We start from the raw sequence: 12,112 nt of genomic DNA, 5'->3' as shown, positions 1-12,112 counted from the left end.
GTTCATTTATTTCAGTAATGCAACTTAAAAGGTGAACCTAATATATGAGATAGACTCATTGCATGCAAAGCAAGATAGTTCAAGCCGTGATTTATCATAATTGTGATGATTATGGTTTACAGCTCATGAAAACCCCAAATCCACAATCTCAGTAAATTAGAATATTATATGCAATCAATAAAGCAAGGATTGTACATAGAACAATATCGGACCTCTGAAAAGTATAAGCATGCATATATACTCAGTACTTGGTTTGGGCCCCTTTTGCAGCAATTACTGCCTCAGTGCGACGTGGCATGGAAGCTATCAACCTGTGGCACTGCTGAGGTGTTATGGAAGACAAGGATGCTTCAATAGCGGCCTTCAGCTCTTCTGCATTGTTCGGTCTCAAGTCTCTCATCTTTCTCTTGGCAATGCCCCATAGATTCTCTATGGGGTTCAGGTCAGGTGAGTTTGCTGGCCAATCAAGCACAGTAATCCCATGGTCATTGAACCAGGTTTTGGTGCTGTGGGCAGGTGCCAAGTCCTGCTGGAAAATGAAGTCCGCATCCCCATAAAGCTCATCTATGGAAGGAAGCATGAAGTGCTCCAAAATCTCCTGGTAGATGGCTGCATTGACCCTGGACTTAATGAAGCACAGTGGACCAACACCAGCAGATGACATGGCCCCCCAAATCAACACAGACTCTGGAAATTTCACAATGGACTTCAAGCATCTTGCAGTGTGTGCCTCTCTTATTCTTCCTCCATACTCTGGGTCCTTGGTTTCCAAATGAGATGCAAAAGTTATTCTCATCAGAAAAGAGGACTTTGGACCACTGAGCAACAGACCAGGTCTGTTTTTCTTTAGCCCAGGTAAGACGCTTCTGACGTTGTTTGTTGTTCAGGAGCAGCTTGACAAGAGAAATACAACATTTGAAGCCCATGTCCAGGATAGTCTGTGTGTGGTGGCTCTTGATGCACTGACCCCAGCCTCAGTCCACTCCTTGTGAAAGTCCCCAACACTTTTGAATGGCCTTTTCCTGACAATTCTCTCCAGGCTGCGGTCATCCCTGCTGCTTGTGCACCTTTTTTTCTTCCACACTTTTCCCTTCCACATAACTTTCTATTAATGTGCTTTGATACAGCACTTTGGGAACATCCAACTTCTTTTGCAATTACATTTTGAGGCTTTCCCTCCTTATGGAGGGTGTCAGTGATGCTTTTCTGCACAACTGTCGGGTCAGCAGTCTTTCCCATGATTGTGATTCCTACTGAACCAGACTGAGAAACCATTTAAAGGCTCAGGAACCCTTTGCAGGTGTTATGGCTTAATTAACTGATTAGAGTGGGACACTTTGAGCCTAGAATATTGCACCTTTTCACAATATTCTAATTTTCTGAGATTGTGGATTTGGGGTTTTCATGAGCTGTAAGCCATAATCATCACAATTGTGACATATCACGGCTTGAACTATCTTGCTTTGCATGTAATGAGTCTATCTCATATATTAGCTTCACCTTTTAAGTTGCATTACTGAAATAAATTAACTTTTACACGATATTCTAATTTTTCGAGTTTCACCTGTGTATATATGTGATTTTGCACTTCCGCCTCATGGGGGTGAACGCGTGCCGCTGGTGGATTGCTACTGCCGTGAACTGTCAGGCAGGTAGGAAGAGCTCAGCTGTGCCTGCCCATATGGAAGAAAAATATATTTGAAATATATCTTAAAAATATTCTAAAATATATTGCCATAAATTTTTGAAATTCTACAAATTTGGCAATGTTTTTGGTACAAATGATTTTTCTACATGGCAAATAATTTACTAGCAAGTCTAGTAGAGTAATAGAAATCCAACAGTCATGACATGCATGCTGCTGATTCTGTGTAATTGAATCACTAATTGAAAGGGGCATGTTCAAAATAATAGCAGTGTAGAGTTCTATTAGTGAGGTCATTCATTCTTTGAAAAACAGGTGGCAATTATTGCCCTTATTTAAGGAAGGAAGGCAGCAAATGTTGTACATGCTGGTTACAGTGCATTTCTCTGAAATTCTGAGGAAAATGGGTCTTTCCGGACATTGTTCAGAAGAACAGCGTACCTTGATTAAAAAGTAGATTGGAGAGGGGAAAACATATAAAGAAGTGCAGAAAATGATAGGCTGCTCAGCTAAAATGATAGCAAATGCTTTAAAATGGCATCCAAAACCTGTAAGACGTGGAAGAAAGCGAAAAACTACCATTCGAATGGATAGAATAGCCAAAATGGCAAGGACTCAAAATTTTTCAGTTTTATATAGTGAATGTCTGAGTTTGTAAAGAAGAATACAAACACTGCTATTTTTTTGAACAGTCTAATATTCACTTTTCTTCAATTTTTTTTAGAGGAACACCACAAATTTGATATATTTTTCTTCATGTTTTGAGTTGGAATAGAATGTGTAGTGTTCCCAATGCATTTGTGTGTATGGAAATAAAAGCTATTCGAAGGATTTTGAGCTTTATTCACTTTTTTCAACACACTATTATTTTGAACACAACTGTGTGTGTGTATGTATGTATATGTATATGTGTGTGTGTGTGTGTGTGTGTATATATATATATATATATATATATATATATATATATATTTGTGTGTATATGTATATATATATATATGTGTGTGTGTGTATATATGTGTGTGTATGTGTATATGTGTATATATATATATATATATATATATTGTATATGTGTGTGTATATGTGTGTGTGTGTGTGTGTGTGTGTGTGTGTATATATATATATATATATATATATATATATATATATATATATTTTGCATGTTGAAATGTGTTTTTCTTGTTCAAACATGTTATAGGGGTATAGGACATACAGCTGGATGCAACAATCGTTTACAATATGTGTAGCAGATGAGAACATGAGGCCCGGGGCCTTATAGCAACTGTATGATTATTGCAAACTTAGTAAAATAACCAGTAGAAAAAGAGGGGGGGGGAGAAGAAATGGAAGGGAGAAAAAAGAAAGAGGGGGAGGGGAGAAGGAAGCCGGCAAGGTGTGTGACTTCCAGGATGGGGAGGGGGATATGGGACCGGACCAGTGCTCTGGAGAACCTTACAGGGAGGGAAGGTATTAAGGAAGAAGCAGCGATTTATCAAAAGATTTTTTTTTTTACAAAATATGTGAACAATATTTTTAAAAATGCATTTCAAATATACTGTATGTCTTTAAAAATACAAATCTACATTTTTGGAATGCATTTACAAATACAGTATATGCTAAAATGACTGTATATGTTAAAAAAAATCTGAATATATACAGTGGGGATCGAAAGTTTGGGCACCCCAGCTAAAAATTTGTATTAATGTGCATAAAGAAGCCAAGGAAAGATGGAAAAATCTCCAAAGGCATCAACTTACAGATTAGACATTCTTATAATATGTCAACAAAAGTTAGATTTTATTTACATCATTTACACTTTCAAAATAACAGAAAACAAAAAAATGGCGTCCCCAAAAGTTTGGGCACCCTGCAGAGTTAATATCTTGTACTGCCCCCTTTGGCAAGTATCACAGCTTGTAAACGCTTTTTGTAGCCAGCCAAGAGTCTCAATTCTTGTTTGAGGTATCTTTGCCCATTCTTCCTTACAAAAGTCTCCCAGTTCTTTGAGATTTCTGGGCTGTCTGTCACGCACTGCTCTTTTAAGGTCTAACCATAGATTTTCAATTATGTTGAGGTCAGGAGATTGTGAAGGCCATGGCAAAACCTTCAGTTTATGCCTCTTGATGTAATCCCCCATGGATTTCGAGGTGTGTTTAGGATCATTATCCATTTGTAGAAGCCATCCTCTCTTTAACTTCAGCTTTTTCACAGATGGCATCAAGTTACCATCCAAAATTTGCTGAAATTTTATTGAATCCATTTTTCCTTCTACTAGTGAGATGTTCCCTGTGCCACTGGCTGCAACACAACCCCAAAGCATGATTGATCCAACCCCATGCTTAACAGTTGGACAGAGGTTCTTTTCATTAAATTCTGTGCCCCTTCTTCTCCAAATGTACCTTTGCTCATTCCAGCCAAAAAGTTCTATTTTAACCTCATCGGTCCACAGAACTTGTTTCCAAAATGCATCAGGCTTGTCTATATGTTCATTTGCAAAGTTCAAACGATGATTTTTGTGGTGAGGATGTAGAAGAGGTTTTCTTCTGATGACTCTTCCATGAAGACCATATTTGTACAAGTATCTCTTTATAGTGGAATAGTGTACCACAACTCCAGTGTCTGCCAGATCTTTCTGGAGGGATCGTGCAGTCAAACGTGGATTTTGAATTGTTTTTCTCACAATCCTGCGAGCTGTTCTGTCTGATATTTTTCTTGGTCTTCCAGATCTTGCTTTAACTTCCACTGGTCCTGATGACTGCCATTTCTTAATTACATTCCGAACAGAGTATATTGACATCTGAAAACGCTTTGCTATCTTCTTATAGCCTTCTCCAGCTTTGTGAGCGTCAACTATTTTCAGTTTCAGTTTTCTAGACAACTGCTTAGAAGAACCCATGGTGCTGATTGTTGGGGCAAGGTCAGATGAGTCTGGGCATTTAAAACCTTTGAGATTGACATCACCTGGTCTTCCCAGAGGATGATTGAGAACAATCCAAGACACTGGCAGGTCTCAGCTTTGGAAAGGGGGCAGTGCATGCTATAAATTCTGCAGGGTGCCCAAACTTTTGCAGACGCCATTTTTTTGTTTTCTGTTATTTTGAAAGTGTAAATGATGGAAATAAAATCGAACTTTTGTTGACATATTATAAGAATGTCTAATCTGTAATTTGATGCCTTTTGGAGATTTTTCCATCTTTCCTTGGCTTCTTTATGCACATTAATACAAATTTTTAGCTGGGGTGCCCAAACTTTCGATCCCCACTGTATATATTGATTTTTAAAAATATATATTTTTAAAATATATTATTCAGATTTTTAACATATAAAAAAGTAATTTTACCAAGTTAAGGACACACACAGGCACATAGCTAGGCACAGACTTAACCCTTTGATCACCCTAGATGGGAACCCTCTCCCAACCAGTGTCATTAATGCATATTTTTAGCACTGATCACTGTATTGGTGTCACTGGTTCCCACAAAGTGTCAGCGTCAGTTAGTGTAAAAATGTCTGCCACAATATTGCAGTCCTGCTTATAGGTTGCTGATTGCCACCATTACTGGTTTAAAAAACAAAATTCCAGTATTTGTCCCAAAGTTTATAGACACTATAACTTTTGTGCAAACTAATCAATATATGCTTATTAGGATTTTTTTTAATCCAAAATATGTAGTAGAATACATCTTGGCCTAAATTTTATGAACAAATTTCATTTTTTAAATTTTTATTGGATAGGTTTTATGTGTGTTTTTTTTTGTTTTTTTCTTCAAAATTGTCATTCAAAAGAAAACTCTATTTGTAGGGAAAAAGGACAAAAATTTTAATTTGGGTACAGTGTTGCATGACTGCAATTGTCAAAGAAAAAATGGCCTGGGCAGGAAGGGGGGTAAATCTTCCAGAGGGCAAGTGGATAATATTAATCATGTTGCCTAAAAAGCAAAAACTTTATCAATATGAATAGTTTCTGGTCACATATTTGGAACTTATGAAATTAATTGGCACTTATGGGAAATAACGTATGCAGCAGTATAAATTAAAATGTACAAAGATATAAAACTTGTAACTGGTAATCTGGTAATCTGCTTCTCCCTAAAACTTGTCAAACCAGACTGAAAACACATGGGAAAGCTAGATAGGTTAAATTTTGTTTTATAACAGTGATGGATACTCTGAACAAGAATAATTAATAGAATCTGTAAATAGGAATGATCAATCTGAACAAACATATACAGATATTATATACTGTGTCTTTAAAGTCTACTTAAAGTGCATATTCTCTTTCAATTGAAATTTTGTTCCCTCCTGACATGCTCCTGCTTTGCTTTGTGGATCAACCACACAATTGAGCTACTGTCTACTCAGGTTGAATTAATGGCTTGTTTCTAAAGCCTGCTGTTAAGCAAAATATTAAAATTGGTATCTACTTTCTTTTCTTCCACAGAATTCTGCACTGCCTTTGCCTGGAATCTCTGTGAATCCCAAGAATGCTTACTACATAATTCTTCTTTTAGCCAACTGGACCCATTGAGAAACCGCAGCGTTTTTACATTCACATCCAATCTTTCCAAGAACTGAAATGTTAAACATGAAGCTACTGGGGCAAAGGATAACTGGCTTACTTATACAGCACTGCTTGAAATATTAGACTTACCGCTGAGAAAGCCATCAAGTTTTTTTTTTTTTTATTCATGGACTTTATTCTTTAACAATACATGCTTGATACTGCAATTTATGCTATCATACCAAGGTACTGTACAATCTATAAATGACTTAAAATTGCTAAATGTTGGTATTTTTTAAGCTTGCATATTCAAATCTTTAATATAGGCCATTTGTTTTGCATTAAAAATGTATTTTTGTGAGGTGCTACAAAGCAAACCCTTGGCAACACAGGTTTAGCACTCGAGATACAACTCATACAGCATTTGTGAAATGACATCATTGTACATGAGCAGTGAGAGCTTCAATACAATAGCCATGTGCATAAGAAGTGTTCTAGTCATTAAAGGGAATGTCAAGCCCAAAACCTTTTTTTTTTTTTCTTTTTTTTTTATATTTTCCCTTTTTTGGATGTAGTGGAGAAGAATTAGAACTCCCAGTCCTTCCCCACTGTATACAAAAAAAGTTTGCAGCTATTCAAGGCTATGATGGAGATCTTTCCCCTTGCTTTCTGTCCAGCTGGCACTGGCTTCACCATACAGAAACTGAAGAAAAATCTTCAGCAGAGGTACATACAGAAACAAAATTTGAAATGGGTTTTAGCGTTCCCCTACTAAAGGGAATTGTTATTTCTGTCTGTATTACTGTTGAAGAATTTCCCTTACTTGTATGGTAACACATTCTTGGCAAGACAGAAAGTGAGGGCAAATTCTCTAACAAGTAGCAGTGAACTATAACCCTTCCCTGCTGTGTCCAAAATGAAGACAACAGTTTTGTCTAAACATACACTTTAGAGAGAGGGAAGTATCATCCATCCATATGTCAATCAGTTTCATGCGTTTGTGTAGGCTTTCTTATTGGTAGACAATACCTGGAGGTATTAGATATAGCTTTGGCTCATATAGTCTAACTACATGAGACATATTAAGAGTATTATTTTGTTCACTCATGTAACGTAACATATTTTGGAATAAATTGAAAAGTTTCTGTAGCATCCTACCCCCCCCCCCCCCCCCAAAGAGCATGGCCCTGCAGGTGAATTAATAGTCTGCAAGTACCAACAGCCATTGCGGCTGATGGCTTGTACTCAACGAACTGAAGGCTTGGTGAACAACCTCATAGTTAATTGATTCTTCCTGGACAGCAGTAACTGCCTGCTCATATCAGAGGTATGGACAGACAAGACACACTGGGGTTTATTTACTAAAGCTGGAGAGTCCAAAATCAGACTCCCTTCTGCATAGAAACCAATCAGCTTCTAACCTCAGCTTGTTCAATGAAGCTTTGGCAATGAAACCTGGAAGCTGATTGGTTTCTATGCAGAAGGGAGTCTGATTTTGGACTCTCCAGCTTTAGTAAATTAACCCCACTGAGTCTGCAGGAGCCTGACATTGCACAGGTGTAATGCTTTCCAGGCTCCTAAGAAAAAACAATTAATGCACATTTCTTTGCAGGTAAAAAAAATTGTAACTACTATTTTTTACGGTGAATTTATCCTTTCATATGTCTGTGCAAATAAAATATTCTAATTAATAATCTTTTTCTAAGGTCCTCTATTTTCCGGTAGACATTGTGGCAACTTGAGCCAGAATCTAGCCTCTTGGGTTTGTACCTGGCAGCACTAGTTATGTTCTAGGTGGTAATATGGCGTTAGAATCATGGTGCTTTCAATTTAGGTCTTTATTATTTTACAGTATTCAGCAATGTTACATTGTTCCTGAACTGTTCCTTGACTTATTAGTTTGAGGTAAGTTTGTTCAATAAAGAATCCTACCTACAATGAAAATCGCAGTGCCTTCTATGCCTTGTCTCTTTTAGCATATCATATCCAGCAGTGTTTGTTTTTTCCTGAACTGTTCTGTAAAGAATGAGTTTTAAATGAGTTTTACACTTATGCAACTCGTTGAATAAATAAGTTGAAAAGCATATTGTATGTTTTTTTTGGGTTTTTTTCACAATTGATTTTTAGTTGGTCACTTGAAAGTAAATCTGGGAAGGTTGTTGACTCTGCCATGTAAATATACCAAACAGTACATGTTTCTATTAAACATTTTGGTTTTCAGTTATTACTGCATGTTTCATTAAAAATTAATCTTGTGGGAAAACGGTGTAAAGAGTTCTAATGCCCGAGTTGGTGCATCCATCACTGAACAAACTGTTTTTAGGTGGACACTTTCACACAGTCAGCCACCAATAAATAGTCCCCATGAGTTGAGAACAATGTTGTAATGCCATAGTTGAAGAGTTATTTTACATATGTCTTGTCATTTTAAAGGGGATGTTTTTAATATATATATATATATATATATATATATATATATATATATATATATATATATATATATACACACACACTCGTACATGCAATAGGAGCTGAAAACTGATGTAGGCTGCAGCACTGACAAGTCTGACTTGGTATGGGTGATGTGTTCGTGTAGCTTCCATGGGTGATGTGTTAGTGTAGCTTCCATGGATAAATAGTTCTCAACTTCAGAGTTGCATAGCAAATACTGGATTTGCCTTGGGTTTTATTGTGGTAGCACTGGTGCAAATGTTTGTAATTGGGCTTAGCCTTATTGATCTGCAAAATGTGTTTAGTGATGTAGTACACTACTGAACGCTTATTACATAATTAACAGGTCTGTGATGCTGATTATTAAGTGATATAGAATAACATTTTCTATTTGTCCATTGGACAACACAGCTCCATCCATTATTACTGGATATACGTAGTTCCACCTGCAGTAGTATGTTCCACCTGTAGTATTTTGTGTTCAACTGAAAAACAAAGAATACCCCAAGGAGAGTTAAGTTTGGGGGTTAGGACTTCAAAATATCCTCCTAGATATACTGATTATCTGAGTTTGAGTTTTAATTCAAGCAAGTTGCTGCCTGCCATATAATAAAGGTCTGGTATTCTCCCCAGTTTCTAGCCAATTAGCATGCACCATCTCAGCTGCAAAGACACAGTTTCATTGTGGGTAGCATGTGAGTTTATCCCTGGGGAAAACACCTGACCAGTCAGCATCGTGGTCTCTCTGTGTTTACCTTTACAAGCTAACAACGCTTTTTCTGGTGGTGTTCAGCAGTCACCAGGGCAGGCAGATGGGATGACAAGTAACCCTTTAATGAAAGAAGCTTAGTGGTAGGGGATCCCCTTGCATCACCACCTCATCCTTCCCTATCCCCTCTGCTCCCCCTCTCCATTTCTTCCCACTGGAGGTCTGTAGGAAGGAAATTTAAGGAAGTGTTAAGGCTGCAAGGTTCCGTTTAGGGGGCTACTGCTGGGGCTGGAATTTTGTGGCTTCCCTTTTACAGTGAGCAACTTTTCCCCGTAAAGCAGCTGGCAGTTAGATGGCTGTGGCCTCAAGGGAAAGGACCCACGGTGAGACAGGAAGATGTGTGCACTCTGCCCTATGTAATGTGGCTGGCTGCTAAAGCACTTTGTGCTGTGGCTCTGGATGCAGCAAGTACCAAGATTTCCCATAGGAGTCACAGGAAGTGCAGCCCCCATGTTAACTACGGGCTGTCGCTGGTGCTCCAAGTCCTCCGAAGTACTTTGTGGAAAGACCGCAAGTGATTTACGCTATCTCCCTACTTGCGATATGGTGATGTAGGGGGCTTTGGGGGGACCCATTTTGTTCCTCTAAATTGTTGCAGGTGGCATCCCTCTCGTACTCTGCCAGGCGAGTAACCAACAGCCACCTCCCTCCTTTGTGCCTTCAGAGAAGTGAAAAGAGGAGAGATCCCAGGTGGTGGGAGCAACGACTATGTAGGATTCGACAGCAGGATATGCCTCCTTGGGGAGCAACAATAAAGTGTCCACATATTTGTTTCCAGGAGAAGCAGGTGTGTGTGTGTATGTGTGTGTGTGTGTATATATATATATGTGTGTGTGTGTTTGTGTGTGTGTATATATATATATATGTGTGTGTGTGTGTATATATATATATATATATATATATATATATATGTGTGTGTGTGTGTGTGTGTAAATTTGGACAAAGAACTATACTTCCACAAAGGGTAAGCATTCCTGACAATCCAAGCCTGCAGGGAAGCCCTCTTCTGCTTTGTATTCCCCCCACTTGTACAACTCAAAGTATGAGACATCTTCTAGCATTTGTGGACTTTTAGCTAGCACAGGTGTTGAGAAATGAGTTTATGAATTGGTAGAACATGGCAACAAAATTGAGTTGCACATATCCTCCACGGAGGCTTTTGGTCTCCAACCTGTGCCTCTCAATGGTTATGAGATTTACATTTGGTATCCTGACTGAGGGGGTAGTGATTCCAGTTCCCACTGTGGTAATGTTTAAAGGTTCCTACTCAAACGTCTTCATGGTTCCCAAGATGGGCATGGTCAACCAATCTTGTATTTTAAAGTGTTGAAAAATTTTGTCAAAATCCAAAAGTTCAAGATGGAGTTGATCTGTTCAGTAGTGACATCCTTGCATCAGGTGACCTTTTTGGCTTTTGTTAATATCATGGATGCATTCCTCCATACACCCAATTACCATGGACATCAGCAGTTTCTGCAATTCACATTTAGGGAGGAAGCATTACCAGTGTGAAGTCTTGCTCTTTAACATAGCCGTGGTCCCTCAAATTTTCATCTAAATGTTGTCTCCAGTTGTGGCAGCCCGGTGTCGAGGTGGGTGCCAATTTTGGTTTACCCGATCTATTGCATGCAGTGTCTTGTTAGGGTAACCTGTTCATCACCATTTGGACTCTGGAGGCTTTTGGGGAGTTAGATGTTCTGACTAATTTCATCCATTTGCTTGGAATACCTGGATTTAATCTTGGACAACATCCAAGCCAAGGTGTTAATCCCATTTGGAACAGTTATGCAAGGAACAACTTCATGTTTGGTTACTGTGTGCCAGCATGTGGGCATTCACTCACCATGCATATTGTGGGTCTTGGGTAGCATCCTTTGCATCAGTTCTAAATATGCACCTACACCTGGACATTGCAGCACAAGATAGTGTCACAGTTTAAGAAGTCTCCTCTGTTTTTGGACAGGGAGATTAAAATAAGGCATCACTAATTTGATGTCTTCACTCCCTTCTGCTGGTAGCCGAAAAGTTCCCTCTTCACTGGAAAATAGTAACAAATAACACCAGCTTGCTTGGCTGAGGTGGTGTACTGGGTGTCTGCTCCGCTCAAGGCTCTTGGAGCTGGGAAGAGCCTCTGCTCCTCAACAATGTGCTGGATAATGGAGTGATCAGATGAGCTCTCCTTTGTTGGACACATCTCTTGGAGGGACACCTTCTTTTCATACAACGCCACAGCAGTGGCAATATACTGTATAAATGTGACAAACTCCTGCGCTCCTACCTAAAAACTAATACCTACCAACAAAGGTAAAGCTGCTACATACAGTCATATACCCATAGACAAAAAATATAAATGAAACACAAATGATGCAGCGCTACTACCATAAAAATTCTTCACAGATAAATGAATAAGTGAAACAGTTTCACTTATTTATGTGTGAAGAATTTTTATGGTAATATACTGTATAAACCATCAAGGACCAAGAGCCCAGCAGCACTGGAAGCTTCTCAAATCCTGAGATGAATGGCCCTGTCAACATTACACATACCATGGGAAGAAACTTGCATGTGAACTATCTCATTCTATGTCAATCTTGTGGCATCGTACCTTAATAGAAACTTGGTCACATTTTTAGCCAGAGGGAAGGGTGCTGGGGAGAGAGGGTTGTCAGATGCTTCATACACCTTATGATTTCCAAATCTTGCAAAATGTATTATTGAATAGGATATGCATTTTGCACAATTTATGTCC

At 38.6% G+C, this 12,112-nt stretch overlaps 1 protein-coding gene across 1 annotated transcript in view; it reads left to right on the top strand.

Moving 5' to 3' along the window:
• The window catches only part of MTHFD1L (methylenetetrahydrofolate dehydrogenase (NADP+ dependent) 1 like), a 351,175-nt gene extending 342,948 nt beyond the window's left edge, over positions 1-8,227 (top strand). Inside the window, exon 28 of the mRNA XM_089694250.1 lies at positions 6,084-8,227. The gene's annotated coding sequence lies outside the window, so the exon portion shown is untranslated. The remainder of the gene's footprint in view (positions 1-6,083) is intronic.
• The last annotated feature ends 3,885 nt before the right edge of the window (positions 8,228-12,112 follow it).

Source organism: Staurois parvus, unplaced genomic scaffold, assembly GCF_062004578.1.
Source record: "Staurois parvus isolate SC_StPar_1 unplaced genomic scaffold, SC_StPar_1.0 ptg000657l, whole genome shotgun sequence".
Classification (NCBI taxonomy): Eukaryota; Metazoa; Chordata; class Amphibia; order Anura; family Ranidae; genus Staurois; species Staurois parvus.
This window is presented reverse-complemented; position numbering and strand designations above follow the sequence as displayed.